Here is a 17,672-nt window from a genome sequence, read left to right on the forward strand (position 1 = left end):
ATTTTTAATATATCTTTCTGTTATGAATTTAAAATCCAGTCAAAAATTTTGGTCACTGAATCCATCCCAAACCTTTCTGAAGGAGGACTTTGTGTTTTTCCAAGTATCTCCATCTATCTGACAATACCCTTTGCCTGGAAAGAGGTTGCTTAGGAAGGTTGACCCCTTCCAGCTGAGCCACTAGCATACACAACAAACAAGCAAACCAAAACCAAGCATCTCCTGTCCTTGTCCACATATTTTAATACAACCAACCTTTTCCCCCATCTATAAAGCATGAGTCCAGCACCTCTGAAAAGCAGTCAGTTGGGTTTTGTTTTTCATTGCAACTCCTCATGCAGTCCAAGTTGAACTGATATCAAGTTCTATTTTAATCATTCTATTGTGCTTTTGGTGTTTAAACAATCATATTTTATGGCAGAGACAGCTGCAGTTCAAAAGCACATCCAAATAGCTCTTTTTTGGGTAAGCATCAATCTGCCATGGGTAATAGTAATAATTTCAGATGTATAAGAGAATTATTGGCAAGCCTGCCCCCAAGACTGAGGTGTGTAGTCCTTGGTCTCTCCCTTTGTGAATGTATTGTATGGCAGATCACGATACTGAAGCGATTGCACCAAGTCTTCAACCAACACAGTATGAACATTAGATCTGAAGTGAAGGGTTTGCTTTTGTGACAGAGCAAATATTATATATCTTAAAATTATATTCCCATCTTGTTATACCAGAGCCTGCCAAGTCCCTGCTGTCCCCAGCTCCCAGCAGGCTGGTGACACACTGCTGTAGCCTCTCTGGTCTGTCTCAGGGGAAGTCTGATGCTCCTTGCTCTCCCACATAGGCCCCATCCCACCAGACAACAAGGCTGAACTCCATGCTGGGGCTGACCTGTGCTGTAGACAAGAGCAAGTGAACTAAGAGCTTCCAGCTCTCAAAATGCTCACACATTTCAAGACTTAAAGGAGCTGATTTTAGAAGTGTTCCATTAAGCCTTTACTTTGTTCACTGCCAAAATCTCTTAAGACGTGAAGCATGTCTCATCTCTGCTATACCTGGCTGTGGGGAGCGCTAGAGCCCCAATGGGACACAGTCAGTAAGCTCAGGTACTCAGTCTCCTGCTCTGCATGCACATCAGGTCTTTTTCTCTACTGGGAATTGTTTTCCCCACCATTCTGAGCAGCAAAATACAGTAGCACATTGCATGGTAGAAATGAGAACTTTTTTAAAAAATCTAATACCTTTAGTTAGCAACACACAAACCAGACAGCACCAAACTTCCAACTTATGAGTTGGTTGCTTAGCACTTAGAAAAGGGACACAAACACTTGCATAATCCAAGATTTCTGTGAGTCCAAATCTTGAATATTTAAGCAATGTCCAGAGTCAGGGTTACTACAAACTCAGCATTGGCATGCTATCTATTAGACTATAATCAAACTTGAATTAATTTGGGCTACTGCTTTTTAAGTGCTCATGAGACATTTTTAAAGCATGTTCTCTATAGAGAAAGAGAAGTAAGTAACATTCCTCCTGCTATGAGCAACATAACCTTACAACAGTGCTTAGGTACTACACAATAAACTGGATATGAAAAGACAAGGGGCTCTTCAAAACCTGATTCTTCAGCAACTCTGTCATACAAAGGTGGCACTGTCGCAACAGCTGAAAAGGCAGAGCCCAGAAAACAGAAGGGGTGTTCAAATATGACACATGAATCCTTTTAAACCCTCAGTTCCTTGGCACTCTGCTGTGCCTGGCCTTGCACTTCCTCACACCAGGCTGCACTCCCCCCATTAAAGGCAATGAGAGTGAGGTCTTGGAGGAGTTGAAACTGGGCCCTATATGGCAAATTTTACAGAAGTCACACTAGTCAGTAGGTGCTTTTAGTTGGCTAAGAAAAGAAATGGAGAGACTATCTTCCTAACCCTGATGGGTTTGAGGGGTTTTTTGTTTGGGGTTCTTTTCTGCAGCATAAGAAACAAAGTAACTTATTTATACTTAATTGATTTTTTTTTTTTTGCTGTTCTCTAATAATAAAAGAGGAAATAAAGGCTATGGATTAGTTAAAAATGCAGTTGTGCTTCTTAATAACAGATTAAACCTTACCTTAGAGTCCGAGTTCTCTTAAACCAACAAAGACAGGCAATAGGGAAGGTAGGACTTGTGCTTCTCAGGAAAACAACAATATTAATTTTGCAGTTAAAGATTTCTTTCCTGTTTTGCTGTTATACAATACTGTTCCTGTAGAAAACTAGTTGGTTTGGGTTTCTTCATATACACAGCAAGAGAGCTCGTGATACACACTACCCTGGAGCATTACCTCAAGGAAGAAAACTCTTCTGTATCAAGCTGGCAGCATGCACATGAAATCCATACTCTGCTGGCAGATATTGATCCCTCTGAGCAAGAGCTAAGCCTCCTGATCCAATCAGGCTGGTGGCTTAACATCCTGTATGCAATGAAGAAAGGGAGCAGAGCTCTCTAGAGACAAGGATCCAGAATAGGTTAGAAAGAAAGGACATCTCACTGTCCAAGCTGAGAGCTTTATCTATTTATTTAGCTGCTCTGTAAAGCTCTTTCCCCACATGGGTAGAATTCAGGGAAGAGGCATAGGCTAGACCCTAAACTCACGAATTATGTACAGGAGCAACTGAGAAAGCATTGATAGAGCTGCCACAGCAAGAATAAAAGGACTCTGTAGATCACAAACAAAGCTCTTCACCCCAACAGTGACTCTAGGTCTCTGAAGACTAGAGTAAGAAAAGACCTTCAAAATTCTCATTACAGTTTGAATAAGATTAAAAAAAATAAAAAAAAGGTATAAGAGCAGTACTTTGCTTTATTAGACTACTCCCAGGAACAAGCAATAATAGTTAATGTTAATACTGATCAATTTAGATGGCATGAAGATGATTGTTTACAGTGCTCTGCTAAGTCATAAACAAGCACTCAAAAGAAGCTGCACTCAATAGCCTGCAGTACACATACAGCCTTTGGCTGTTGTTTGGCACGGGTCTGGGTGAAGAGAGTTATACAAAAGTGTCTGTGCTTCTTTTCCTAGCTCCTAAGGCTTCAAAAGTGACATCCCCACTAAAATGAGATATGTAAAAACAACATGACCATAGATAATTTCATCATCACCACATCATCAGCAAATACCTGATAATTGTCTCAAGGGAACCATTCTTAATTATTCATTATTTTAAAGCACAGACATATTAGGGGAAGAATTATTCAAAGGTAAAAGCAGCCATAAATGGGGAACAGAAGCTGTGTCCCACTGCTGAGAGGAACAGCATTCCATACCTCCTAGGTGTGAGGCACAACTCCCTCAGACCTCAGTTCAGATCTGTGCCAGCCACAGTCAGCAGCAGCTCATACATAACAATCAGCCTGGTTCAAGCATTATCCAAGGTATTTTTCTTCTTTTCCAGAAGAGAAAAGAAGAAAATTTTGTCAGCAGAGATAAACAGCTTGTATAAGGGCATCAGAGCTGCAGCAAGGGAAAGGCAGTCCTGTGAGGAAGTTAAACCAAATTAAAAGAGAGCTAACTCCCCACAACAACTGAGGGTACCCACATGTTCAATGCAGAAAGTTACCTACAGTGTTGAAGAAAAAATACTCTGTCAAAACCAACCACTGGAGGCAGCAGCTGAGGAAAAGTTTTGGCTTTTTGCTGAGATGAAAGTCCTCATGCTTGGTGTTTTTATCTGGGTTTAGCAGTTTATTTTGCTTAAAGGCAAACAGCAGGCAGCCATGGGGCAATTGTAAGCTGCCATTACACCTGTTGCAAAAGAAGGCAGCTCAATTCAACTATTTATGAAAATGAAATAGTTTTACAATACTTTATTCCCACAAATTTCTCTCCTGAAAGAAACCCACCAATGTACATACTCTACTCTTCCAAATACAATTAAAAAGAAGCCCAGTAATCACAAACAGCCTCAGTAGCAGAAATCTTGGCACGGTTCCTTTAGGATAACACCACAGATACACTCAGCAAAGACACAGAGGCACCCTCTGGGCTGAGCTTAAATAGAACCCTGGGCCCCGGGGGCATGGTATGGGAGGGTGCCCAGGTGAGTTGTTCAGGGCATGGGAGGCTTATTGGTGCCCTCAGGGATCAGACAATTACTCCTACTCCTTTTAGCTGCCAGGCATACTTTATATCATTTTCTTTAAGTTCAGGAGGAAGATGCATGTAATGTCCCATACATGCACTCACAGAATAATCCCCCAGAGCACTTTCTCCAGCTCTGTCTACTATTGAAATTAACTAATACACCTGCACTCTGTCCTGTAGAAAGCCTTCACTATCTTGCTCAGTAAGTGACTTCATCCAAATACTTGGAGGTTTCTGCCATATAATAATGTGAGGTGGTTTGTAGCATTGGTAAAGGACAAAAACAACATGGTATCACTGGCGTTTTTAACTGGAACTTTCACCAGAACTATCACGCCTTGATAAAAATATATTTCTTGCTATCCATCGGTCACAGTAGAAGACAGGTAATAAAGCCTACAGTCTGCTGGTGTGGTAGGATACTTCCACCTCCTGCCTTCAGGGATGGAAAGGAACTATGGACAAACATGTACACAATCTTTACAGGCAACAGCAGAGTGGCTTCAACCAACAGATTCTAGATCACATGAATTATGTGTCTACTGTCTGTGCCTCTAAATGGTCTTTCCAGCTCGGCAGAAATCAGTTCTGACAGAAGCCCCCTCTCATAATTACAAAAACAAGTGTTGGTCTTTATCTGCCCGTGTATTACATGAATGCTGGTTTATGCTAATTGCTACCTCAGCTCACAGATAAAGAAAACAAAACCTCAATGCTAGTTTGAAGAAGACTGAATTATGTTATTTTTAGCTTTTATTTTAAATTAATTTAAATAACTAGCTTAACTCTTTTGTTCTAGGAAAGACAGAAAAACCTGTGAAGTGCTGTATCTTTTCCTCATTGGAGTTAAAACTATATGATAACTCTAAGTCTTCTACAAGTACCCACAAATATTTGCATCCTCATTTGTAATCCTTAAATAACAGTTTTAGAAGATTTTTTTTCCTGTGAGAGAACATAATCTTCATCCAACTTGCAGAGGAAAGAGGCTCTCTTCTCAAGTGGAACCTTTTACATTCCTGTATGCCTTATACAAACAAGATTGCCAAGTCCTTGAAATGCCAGTGCTAATTCTTGCAATAGACTCCCTCCATATGTGCTAGAGAAAAAAAAAAATAATCATAGAGGGAAACAGAGGCTAAAGCAAATTAGCCCTTGCCCATTAAATGCTACCATATCCAGCATTTCAATTAGCTAATGTTGATACTATAATTTTCTGTGTTGTATGCTGTGTATAATTTTTTAATGTTGGTGATTTCATGTGCAATACATAACAGCAAATTACTGCAATCACCAAATGTTGAACAAGTGCTTTTGACTCACCAACTATACTTTGATCTTAAAATTGTAGTTTCCTATTAACAGTTAAGTACCATAAATGTAGATTAATATAAATGAGAAAGGAGGTAAGTTTGCAAAACACAAGAAAAAATAAATCAAGGGAAAAGGCACAGAAGTGAGTAATCATATACATAATGGCAGTCTCCCTACTATGCTCTTTCTTTGCCAGCTCTCCGTAAAAATCACAGTGGTGGTTACTGCTAAGGAGAATTTGACACTACAACAATCCCTCAGACCCCTGAGCATTTCAGACTGCTCCCCTTCCCCAGTTTCCTTGACCTCAAAGTGCTCTGTAGGCACTGGACGTTCTTATCTTTCATGAGAAGTTGTGTAGAGGATTTATACTGATATAGTCAGAAAGCCTGAGACAATATTCAAGATCTAATTCTCACTTTTGCTAGCAGGCATCAGGTTCTTATAACTGGGTAGCTGCCTGTTTTTTCTCTGGCTAAGAATGCAGTGGTGATGAGGGGAACACCAAGAGAGAAACCAGAGTCAGATAGTAGCAGAGATAATCTTAAACAAAGCTAAGTTGTATATTATCTGCATGGTCATTAATTACCTTGTTGTTATTATGCTCAGAGGTCACAATGGCACCACACCATGTAGTAGTATACGCTCCATTTAGTGTTATAATGTGCTTTTTAATATATCAGCACATAGAAATTGACAGGCTGCTTTCTGTTCTGGGTTTCAAAATACCTGCAATTGCTAAGCTCACAGCTGACTATATTTTTCTAGAGTAGACAGCTGAAAATGTGAGAGAGTTCACTAAAAAACATGTCACAAAAATTTCTAATTCTCTTCAAAGAAGGGTTAGGCCATACAAAAATGCAGAGTCTATTAAAAGATGCCCAATAAGATACATTGCACATTCTCCAAATGTCTGTCACTGATGGCTTTCTGTCTGTAATTGTGGTTTGAAAAAATACTGATTTATGTTCCACAGAACACAGGAAAAAATACAGAAGGAAATTAGAGCCAGCCACTAGAAAGAAACATACTCTACCAAGTAAATTGCAAAGCTATGGGAAGAGCTCCTATTACTCAGGGTTGAAACTCTCCTAACATCCAGAGAAGAGGGTTGAATGATGTGCAACATGTCAGCATGTCCTTATTTAGGGACTGCTGCCTTGGACAAGCTGCCAAAGAAGGGGAAAGCAATTGAATTGAGAAAAGTAGGTAAAAATGTGTAGTGCTTTGGATCAGAAGTCCCATGTATGGAAAGCCCATAAACACACACTAGTCACAGCAAAACACTGCACACCTTGTGCCTGAGTAACCCCTGCCACAGGCACTGAGAAATCACAGCATCCCAGGCTGTCTCTTCAAAGAATTTACTAAACCAGTTATGGGACTGCTCACTCTCCTTACAAACACCAGTTCTCTGAGCTGTGGATGGAGGTACCAAGTGGCAAAGCAAGATGTGTTCCCATGAACGTGCCCTACCAGGGACTCTGCAGAGGATCCTCTTCTTGACAGGCAACACACATTCCCATTGCTCCCAAAATGGGCTGCAAAGCTGGCACATTCTGCTGCAGATCTAAGGAAGCTCAGCTTTTTAAAGGCTTAATTCCACACAATTTTCTTAAAAATTCCCATCGTCTTGGAGGACTCAGTAGGCCGCAACAGAAAGTTTGCTCTCCTATATTTATGTCCTATTCTTCAGACAAGCAGGGGCTATATGACGTTTTGTGTGGGCCCCTCTTCTGTCCCCTAAACACTATCTCAGCATGTGCAGCAACACAAACCTAATGGAATATATGGCCACGTGAGAATAGACTCCAACAGCATCATTGTACTGAAATGAAGAGTTCAGATTCTCACCACAACACTCCTTTCTGAATTTCACCACTCAAACTGATTTAAAATCCTTGTTATCAAAGCACTCTCCTCCATGTGAATTTTACAAAGTCTGCTAAAGCCTCTGACAGAACATTCTTCCTTCATATGTTTGGGGCCTCCTGTGTGTAGCAACTGAAGTCAGCACCAGTCAGTCAGAGCCTGCTCTGTATACCCAGAACATGGTTAGCAGTTATTCTCTGGAAATAAACAATTTGCTCACACCTCCAGACTTGCGTGGACAAATAAGGACTACAGGCCTTACCTGCCGATTCTTTTGAACTATTTCATGAAGTAGAGGTTCAATGGTTTGAAATAAATGAAGAAAACTGGCTCTGCATTTTTATTATATTTTTTTCACTAAAAAATGAGAATTTATCAAACTGCTACTGAAGTTGAATCCTACAAGATTATGGACCTGGGACCAACATCTGCAAAAGTGGGTTTAGTTTTACTGCATTCAGTTAACTTAAATATATAACTCGCACACATATAAAATAGGCTAGTCAGCTGGAAAACCAATGTATCTTCAGCTTGTGACATTTTAGTATATACAGATTTTCTTAAATCATTACTTGTTGTTATGGTCAGAACTGCTAAACAGCATAATCCACCAAATCAATCTGTAAGGACAAAATAAGCAGTTGTCATTCAGCACTCCATCAACACCCCCTCTACCAGATGCCTTCTCAATCTTCTCTTCATCATCCAAACTCAGCTGCAATACTTATCCTGAATACCATTTTTCCAAATAAATCCCAATAATATGGTATATAAGGTATAGATTTTCAGTTAGTTGAGAGCTCTGTGGCTGTTGAGAACTAGATGTGTGCACTGAAGTCAGGTACAGGAGTTCCAGGGAACTCCTGCAGGGTTGCAGCTTTGGAGAGGTGAGTCACATCTTCCACTGCAGGATTTACATCAGTGAGGTCACTGGGTGCTTAAAGAGAACCTGCACGGTCATTTATAAATTAAGATGTTAATGTCACATGAATTAACATTACACCACTGGATTAAATGCTGATTTCCTTGATTATTTTCCTAGAGACTAGTTTTTTAAGGACACAAATTCATGGAATGTGACATTAGGTGGAAGATTCATAATTTATATAAATTATTAACTGGACTGATTATGCAAACATCAAGCAAGTAAAAACAGTGCTAGGAAAGAAAATAAGCTTCCAGATTGGACACAATGTTGGACACATTTTGGATCCTGCAAGGCATCACACAGAACAGTACATGAATTTATAAATAAAATTAAATGCTTGAAACCAATTTGATGCAGCCACTCAATCATAAAGAGAATTATTTAAAACTTTTCACTGCTGTTGAATAATATACTTTTCATAAATTTTTTAGTGTAGTCAGTATCTCACTATCTGTAAATCTGCATTGTTTTCAGCTCCTTAGAACTGGTATAATTTAATAAATTAAGCTTCTATTTTTCTGACTCCTCTTTGCTGTAGCGTAAATGTTTTGTGAAAATTTAGCCAAGAAAGATATAGCCTTTATACAACTATACATATACATGTACATATAAGTCTATATAAGACTGTGAAAAAAGAAGTCGTTTGTTATGTTCATGTTAGTAGTTCTAAAGACTTTAAGCACCACTTGTGTCCCCTCCTCTGGAGCATCAGTGCACTTGGCAGGAAGATTTGTGCTAGGAGCTCTGTGTGTTGGCAATGTGACTTTGCCCAAGTATGTGAAAATGTATCCTAATTTGGCCAAGTCATAAACTGCAACAAGTACCCACATGTCCCGCTGTACCTGCTGAATGCGTTCAGCTACATTCTCTGATTATTCCAGTAGAAATGCTGGGATTCAGGGTAAAGCATGATTTCATTTGCAAATATTCTGGACTTTTCTTGGGTCTTCCTAGGCTGTCTGGGTCTAGAATCAATCCTAGTTAAAGAAGACTTTTCTCTGGTGCTGTCTGCACTTCCTGCTGGCCTTAGAGCTTGTGGGAGAGAAAAGTGTCTGATTTACACACAGAACCGGGAAGGGTTGAACTTTCCTACTGAAAAGGTAGGAGAGAACAGAGGGTAGACTTCAACTGAGGCAACAAACTGACAGTCAGCATGGAGGAGCAATAAAGGGACATCTGAGATATCTGAGGAGCAGCTGTGTTCCCTGAGAACCATCATGTCTGAGAAGGCAAAAAAACATAAAGGAGTGAGGAGGTAATCACTGCACTGTAATGGGTAACAGAAAGGGAGATGGGTCACCTTGAGTCCACAACTTCACAAAAAGGGTCAGAATCCATGTAGGTAACTAGAAAAGGCTGAACAAAGAGTTTGGTGACAAAGAGTCCAGGAGCAAGGCTTCAATCCCACCGAGACACCTGAGCAGCTCAGTTCCTTCTCCGGGCTTTTAGAAATGCTTGGCTGTGGTGAAACTCACAGTGTTGAGACTGAGAAACCTGGGACAAGGAAATGCTTCATCACAGGCATTATGGTCGGGAATAAGACTGAGACAGAAGACCTGAGAAGGAGATCTGGAAGGTGAGAGTGTATCTCCTGAGAAACACCATGTGCAGTCTGAGATTGTGCTGAAAACCGACACTGGACTCACGGAAGTAGGTTGAGGAAGCAGGTACGGGAAAAGAGAAACTGTGTAACTGTAGAGTTTAAAGTGATACCGAAATATACCAAAGCACAAATTGTGTGTGCACTGACGCTGATTTCAGGCACGCCCCGACTAGGGAGTCCTTCCTAGCAGTGGCTCGAGATGGGTGGCATTTGGCATCCGCGGGGAGCACAGCTACGTTAGACCCCCATTCCTAAAATGTATCAGACACACCTAAGCACGGCCAGCGGCTCACAGAGGAGGAGCGGTGTGCCTGGGCTGGGGCTCCGTCACTCTCGCTCCGGGGAGCCGCTTCCCTCGGGAGCAGCAAGCGGGCGGCCGGGAGGTGCGGCTGGGGATGGAGCCGGGGGGACAAACACGGGCTGCCTCCGACCTGCGTGTGCCCAAGCGGAGATATCCCCACTTCCAGGCCAGGTGGAGATATCCCCACCGGCACTTCCAGGCCAGGCGGGAGCCGCCGGCGATGCTCGAGGAAGGCCGCAAGCCCTGACCGGGGCTCTTGCCCAAGTCCCGGCCGGGGGCAGCCGCTCACCTCCGACACGAAACGCATCATTCGCAATTAGCGCTTGATTTGATACGCGAGCGCATGGTTTGCATTACGCAAGAAATGACCTGATAATCGCCCGGCAGCAGCTTGCAGATGTGCTAAGTGACTCGGGTCCCGCTCCCGGTCCCGCTCCCCGGTGCCATACCCCGCTCCCCGGCGCCTTAGCTGCTCCACTGCGCACAGCAGAGGCTCGGTGGCCCAGGGCCGGGCACCTGAGAGCGCCGAGGTTGAAGGGATGAACATTGCTTTTGATCAGAGCTCTGAAAAGCAGTAAAATACGTCTAATACTTTTTCGTAACTGCCTAAAATGTTTTACAAGTAAAATTCGAGGAGCTGAAATTTGGAAAGAGAAGAGGAGATGGTGTCAGCGAGGGGACAAGTCCCAAGTGAAAGGAGTGCGAATGTCCTGTGCTCCCCGGCGAAAGGAGCGCTGCTGTGGCAGCGTCTGTCGTGTGCTGTGTCTGTCCCCGTCCCGCCGCACCGAGGGCTCGGGCTCGCCGGGCACTGCCAGCTGTCCTCAGGGGACGGGGGGGAGGGAACCGCGAGCCTGGGGCTGCACTCAAACGCTACCTTTGGGCTGCCGCAATCGCTTCTGTGACCTGTCCCCAGCCACTGATTTGCCAAGTCTTTGTGAATACCAGACTATATATTTTCTTTATAAATGCATTTAATCACGAATCACCAAGCAAGTGTGTTTCGTTTAAGCAGTTACAAGAGGACAATATCAAACTCGCTTGCAATATGAAACCTGAAAGAGCTCCAGAGAGCTGAGGTTGGTTGCTTTTGCTTTCAGGCTGGCCAGCAGAGCGCAGTGGATGCAGATGCTGGGGCTGTGGTGCTCTCTGAAGTTGCCCTCTTGCAGAGGAGTAACTGCTGTGGCTCCGCATGCAGACACGTGAGTAAGAAACCTCTCGGCATCAGCTTGTATGTTTGTCTCCGCGACTTAGCAAAATTATTTATGCTGGGGTAGTAAGAGTTGGCAACCCATCTTATCTGTTTTACCGTGACTTTAAATGAGTCAAGGACGTTTTAAGTCCAGGGAAGGTCGTTGACAAATTTTCTTAGTTAAAATATTGCAGCGTGTCCCATTAGTGTTATCTCCTGGAATACCGTAAAGAGCAATATGCAGCAAGTATGTAATTGACTGTCATTTTATAAAACTTCTATTTCCCTTGGCAAGTCCCTCACATTTGAGAAGAGAACCCACGCCAGAAAGTTTATTTCCTTCCAGCTTTCATTAAGGGAAAAAAAAAAAAAAAAAAAAAAAAAAAGAAAAAGAAAAAGAAGGAAAAAAACCAAAAACTAAAAAAAAAAAACAAACCAAAACAACAACAACAACAGAAAAAAAACCACACCTCCACACTAAACCAACAACAGGATGCTTGGACCAAGGGACCAAGATGTGTTTTGTGTCCAACATAGTTCAGCTTTTCAGCGCTGTGCTTCAAAATTTAGGAATGATGTTTTGTTAAAGAGTAGTTGTGGGATAGAAAAGTGGCAGAAGATGCTGGACTCGGTGGAAGAGTGGATTATATTCATGAAGCAACAGGATCTGGTACTCCAGCTAATGAGAAATGGCAGTTTATATTTTGTACATCACAGAAAGAGGCCTCCTGAGGGAGCAAGCAGAGAGAGTTGTGCTACTTTCAGTGGAGAAAAGATCAAGGCCACAATAACCCAGTGGCCAAGCTCTGTTCCTCCTCCAGGGTGTGCCTGAACCTTCACCTGTGTGCCACGTCTATGGCTATACCAAGGTGCTTTTAACCTATAGATCACACTTGGAAATGGTGGAAAGAGTGGGTGAAAGTATGTGACAGACAGCTTGAATATGCACAGTTTGGTCCTGGATCCAGTTTTGGGTTTGGCTTTTCAAAGTTTGTGTTGCAGTACACATGGCAGCAGTGACTGAATTTTTTTATTAATTCCTCTTTTGTACTTCTCTAAGGAGACTTGTCAAGAGGCAAGGCTTCAGGGAAATATAATTTCAAATTATTTGGACCAATTTACAGGCAACAGCAAGAGACTGGGATCACTTTGTCCTTCCTCCTGCCCCCAGTGCTGGTCTGTACCCTGAAATGAACTATTTTTGGAGTGCTGGTATGCAGAGCATTTTTGCATTTACACACAAAATAAAGGGATTTAAGAACAAAAGATTGTTCTGGACAGTCAAACTGGAATGAGTTGGAAGGATACATTTAGGAAGTGGTTTCTTGGACACTAATTAGGACCATTTGCTTGGGGTTGCCATTATTTTCCTTTAAGACTGGAGGGCACGATAGATCAAATGATTTATATATCATTAACAATTCTTGTTAACCGTAAGCAGGGTTGGGCTTTTCCTTACTGATTACCAAGTAATGCAATAAGGACTTGTTTTTTATTCTGCAGTGTCCATATGAGCAAGTTAATGTGAAAGATGAGTCCAAAAAGAAGTGTTTCAGCTTTTCTTTTTTTTTTTTTTTTTTTTCTTTTTTAATGACTATTAACTTATTTCATTCTGTGAGAGTGGCTGCAAAACTGAAGTCCCTCATATTTTTGTGGCTTCCACTGCTGGAATACTGGCATTTTCTGTACCTGATCCTGGCTGCCAGTAAATGTGTTTTAATTGTCATAAACCACAAACTGAACCATATGTGAACGTGTTTTCAACAGTGCATCATTGAATCCCTTTCAGTCTCTTTTGTGCTACAAGTAACAGGCTACAATCTCATAATACAATTATTTTCCCTTTAAAAGAAACTAAGAAAGGGAGCATATGCAATCTGTAAATCCCACAGGTGTATCTAACATTACTTTTGTAAGCAACATGATGGCCAAAAATTCTTGATACCCAGGAGTTTGGACTGTTGAGAGTGTGAGGGCAGCAGGGACAGACGGCATTGTGTGTTGTGATGAGTGGTGCTGTGCTGGGTGTTGTGTGCTGTGGAGTGTGGTGTTTGCTGTGTATCGCTGTGTATTGGGTACTGCTGTGCTGTGTGTTGCTGTGTGCTCTGGTGTGTATTGTGTGTGTGTTTCAGTGTCTCTATGTGCTGTGTGTGTTCTGTGTGCTGTGCTGTGTGTGCTCTGTGAGTGTGTTTCTGTGCTCTGTGTGTTGTATCTTCTGTGTGCTGTTAGTGTGTGTGTGTGTGTGTACTGTGTGTGTGTCTGTGTGTGTGTGTGTGCTCTGCAGTGTGTGTTTGTGTGTGCTCTGTGTGTGTGCTGTGTGTGTGCTCTGCAGTGTGTGTGTGCTCTGCTGTGTGTCTGTGTGTGCTGTATGTGCTGTGTATGTGTGCTGTGTGTCTGTGTGTGTGTGTGTGCTCTGTGCTCTGCTGTGTGTGTGTGTGCTGTGTGTTTGTGTGTGTGCTCTGCAGTGTGTGTGTGTGCTCTGCTGTGTGTCTGTGTGTGCTGTATGTGCTGTGTATGTGTGCTGTGTGTCTGTGTGTGTGTGTGTGCTCTGTGCTCTGCTGTGTGTGTGTGTGCTGTGTGTTTGTGTGTGTGCTCTGCAGTGTGTGTGTGTGCTCTGCTGTGTGTCTGTGTGTGCTGTATGTGCTGTGTGTGTGTGCTGTGTGTCTGTGTGTGTGTGTGTGCTCTGTGCTCTGCTGTGTGTTTGTGTGTGTGCTCTGCAGTGTGTGTTCTGTGCTCTGCAGTGTGTGTTCTGTGCTCTGCTGTGTGTCTGTGTGCTGTGTGTGTCTGTGTGTGTGCTCTGTGCTCTGCTGTGTATGTGTGCTGTTCTGTGTGTGTGTGTGTTCTGTGCTCTGCAGTGTGTGTTCTGTGCTCTGCTCTGTGTGCTCTGATGTGTGTGTTCTGTGCTCTGCTGTGTGTCTGTGTGTCTGTGTGTCTGTGTGCTGTGTGTGTCTGTGTGTGTGCTGTGTGTGTGTTTTCTGTGCTCTGCAGTGTGTGTTCTGTGCTCTGCTCTGTGTGTCTGTGTGTCTGTGTGTCTGTGTGTCTGTGTGTCTGTGTGCTGTGTGTGTCTGTGTGTGTGCTGTGTGTGTGTTTTCTGTGCTCTGCAGTGTGTGTTCTGTGCTCTGCTCTGTGTGCTGTGCTGTGTGTGCGTTCTGTGTTCTGTTGTGTGTGTGTTTGTGCTGTGTGTCTGTGTGCTGTGCTGTGTGTCCTCTGATAACCGGGGCAGGCTATCGCTCCTCACCGGCACAGGCGGAGCCCTCCCGCCGCGTACCGGGAAAATCCGCCCTTTGGGATAAACCCAATCCCCTCTGACTGCTCCGGAGGATGCTCCGGCGCCTCTGAACAGCGAGCTCGGCCATGCCTAGGCACGAGCGGGCCCGGCCGGAGCCCTCCCCAGGGGAGGGGGGGAAGCTGCCGCCGGGCCGGGCCGGGCCGGGCTGCGCGGTTCCGCCGCCGGTCTCAGGGCCCCCGGCCCTGGGAGATGATCCCGCCGCCTTGGGGCAGGGCCGAAGCGGCTCCCTGACACTTGCTACCGGATTAAATCCCCGGCGCTATGGTGGGGGATGGGAGAAAGAAAGGCTCCACAGAATCTCTTGGGCTTCTGAATAATTTAAATTCTTTGTATTTGATTGAACATCGGTCTGTTTGGCATCCAAGTTTGTAAAAACCTTAGAAAGACAAAAGAATTCTGTTTGCAAACATAATATGAAGTGTAACGCACACCACAGATATTCATGATCACCCAGGAGATATTGAGCACTCCTGTACATTCGAGGCCCTTGCCAGGAGCTCCCACATCTTTGTTTCATTAACACGGAGCCCTCCTTTATTTCCTGCTAAAGTCACCGACATCCGGACCGCTGCATTTATTGTCTCGTACGACTTCTCCCACAGATCTTCATTAAGGCTGAATGGCACTCACAAAACATGTTCTATCATAGTGTCGGTGAATTGCTGCGCCTAGAAAACACTAAATTAATCCCCAGCCCAAAAAGTATTCCTGAGATGAAGCCGGTCTGCTGTCCCGGTGGAGCGCTCTGCCAGCGGCGGGACTCGCAGGTGCTGGTGTCCTTCGGGACATCCCGGTGCCTCGCAGCAGCTCCATGGTGAACCTTGGCCGGGAGGATTTGGGGTTACCCGGAGAGACTGTAGTAAATGGAAATGCTTAGGGAGTTTTTTTGGGTGTTTTTATAATTTATTTCTTTTCTTGGGGGGGAATATTGTTTTAGGTTTTGGGTGGTTGTTCGTTGGTTGGTTGGTTTGGTCTGGGGATTTTGTGCTTTCAAATGAAACATGCAGTTTCATTTAGATGGGAAGCTATTGTCAGTTTCCTGGTGTCCCATTTTGATCTTTCCTCAGCTTGGGTTGAACGAAATGTCTTGAAACCTATTCCAAAAATGATGCTGGTATAGGCTTCCAGATGCTAAGATTTAGATCATTTGAACGTCAGCGCAGCCTTCTGGTAACAAAAAAACATCCAAATGGATTTCATTTGTGTGTTAACATCCGTCAGATGGGAGAGTAGCACAGTTTAAAGCTAAAGTCTGTTTTCATGGTTTTATCAATTGGGTCCACATGAACATCTCGTCTGGCAAGTCAATAGGTTGAAGCTACGCTGAGCAGACTGAGTCCAGATATCTGAAACGACTCGGAATGGTTGTGCTAACAAATGCTGATTTAATGTATGAGGCTATTACTGCTGTTTATACAGCTTCGCGTGGGCATGCAAATAGGTGGAGATTTGGGGTCATTGCGGGGAGACATAGCTCTGAAGGCACCGAGCGGGCTGTGTGCCCCGCGGGCAGCAGCGGGCGGGACCCGGGCCCGGGCCGAGGAACCGCCCGTGGGTCCGCGTTCCGTGCTCAGCAAGCGAGCATCGGTCCCGGCCGCTGACCGAGCATCGGCCCCCGCAGCGTGCCGGGCTCCTGCCCCGGCTGGCCGTGCTGGGTGGGGAATTTGTACCGCACGGGGCAGCGCTGCTGCCGCGGCAGCAGTAATGAAATAAAGCATAACATTAGTTAGGCGCGACGCAGCAGGTGGCTTATTATGAGCCTTGCATATTCCTCTGCCTCCTGCTCCCATCAGAGTGCTGGTAATTGGAAATAAAAAATATTTTAGGCGATTTAGAGAGTAAGAGGAGGAACGGCGCAGAGTCCACGGCTGGAGCATCCAGCGGGCCGAAACTGGAGCTGGGGCTGGGCTTTTCCCTCAAAGTCGCAGCGATAACAACCGTGGTGATTATGATACTAATAATTCTTACGTTGTACCTTGGCGCAGATGGCGGCTGCTCTCTCAGGGAGGTTAAGAAGACAGCAAGTCCCATGAAGGCCGCTCTCTCCCTGCGCTCTCAGCCACTTCCCGGCATGCACGAACAGACGGATTCAGCTACCCCTGTCCCGGAGCTGCTCCCGCTTTTGCTCGGGATGCCTTTAAACTTCCTGGTCGCCAGCGGATTTAACGAAACCTTGTTCTAAAAGCTGTCGCCATCCGAACCATGGGAGCAAGATGGGTTTGCAATGGCTCCGGAGCTCTGGCACAGCAAGCTCTGCGTGATGAGAGCTCATGGTCCCTGCCCTAAATCCACTCCTGCTGCAGAGACATACTCGGCTTTTAGGTTCTCCACCAGAGGTACCCACACCAACACACACACACACACACCCGACCCGCAGGTCCCCGGCCGGTTTCTCCAGGTGAGCCGCTGCTGTTGCGTGGGATGTGCCCTTTGCTGCCCGCCCCATTCACGGGTACCACAGACACGAGTCTCGGCGGCGCCGATTGCCCACGCTCCCCAGCCCTGCCCCGCGGGCCTCCCCTCGCCGGCCGGGACGGAGCCGGGGCGGGGAGAGGGGCTCCCGGTGCCACGGCGCTGTTCCCCGGCTGCTGCCGAGCTGCCGGCCCGCCCGCAGAGCCGGGGCACACCGGGACCCGCCGCTCTGCCCGGAGCTCACGGTCGGACCTCCACCCGCCGGTGTGCACCCCGGCGGGGAGCCGAGCCCGCCCTGCTTCCTCCGCTCGCCGCCGGGGCTCCGCTGACAAACTCCAAGGAAGATCATTAGAATCCCTTGCTTTTTTTCTTTTTTTTTTTAATAGATTACCAAGCTGGGCACGTAGACCTGAGGGTCACATGGCTCAGGGGAGAAGGACAGAAACTGTCGCAGGAGTTAAGAGGAGCGGGCAAACAAAGCCAAAGCGAGAAGTCATCTCGTGTGGCTGTTGCAGAAACAGCTCCCCGGCCACAAGGGTCCTCGCAGCGAGCTCCTTTCCGCGAGAGCCGCTCCGCCGGGGCCGCAGCCCCTCCGCAGCCCGGCCGGGAGCCGGCTCCTGCCTCCCCGACGGCTCCCCGCTTCT

The sequence above is a fragment of the Pseudopodoces humilis genome, chromosome 10 (genome assembly GCF_049639895.1).
Source record: "Pseudopodoces humilis isolate 2021_Gansu_Grassland_sample_001 chromosome 10, ASM4963989v1, whole genome shotgun sequence".
NCBI classification, from domain to species: Eukaryota; Metazoa; Chordata; class Aves; order Passeriformes; family Paridae; genus Pseudopodoces; species Pseudopodoces humilis.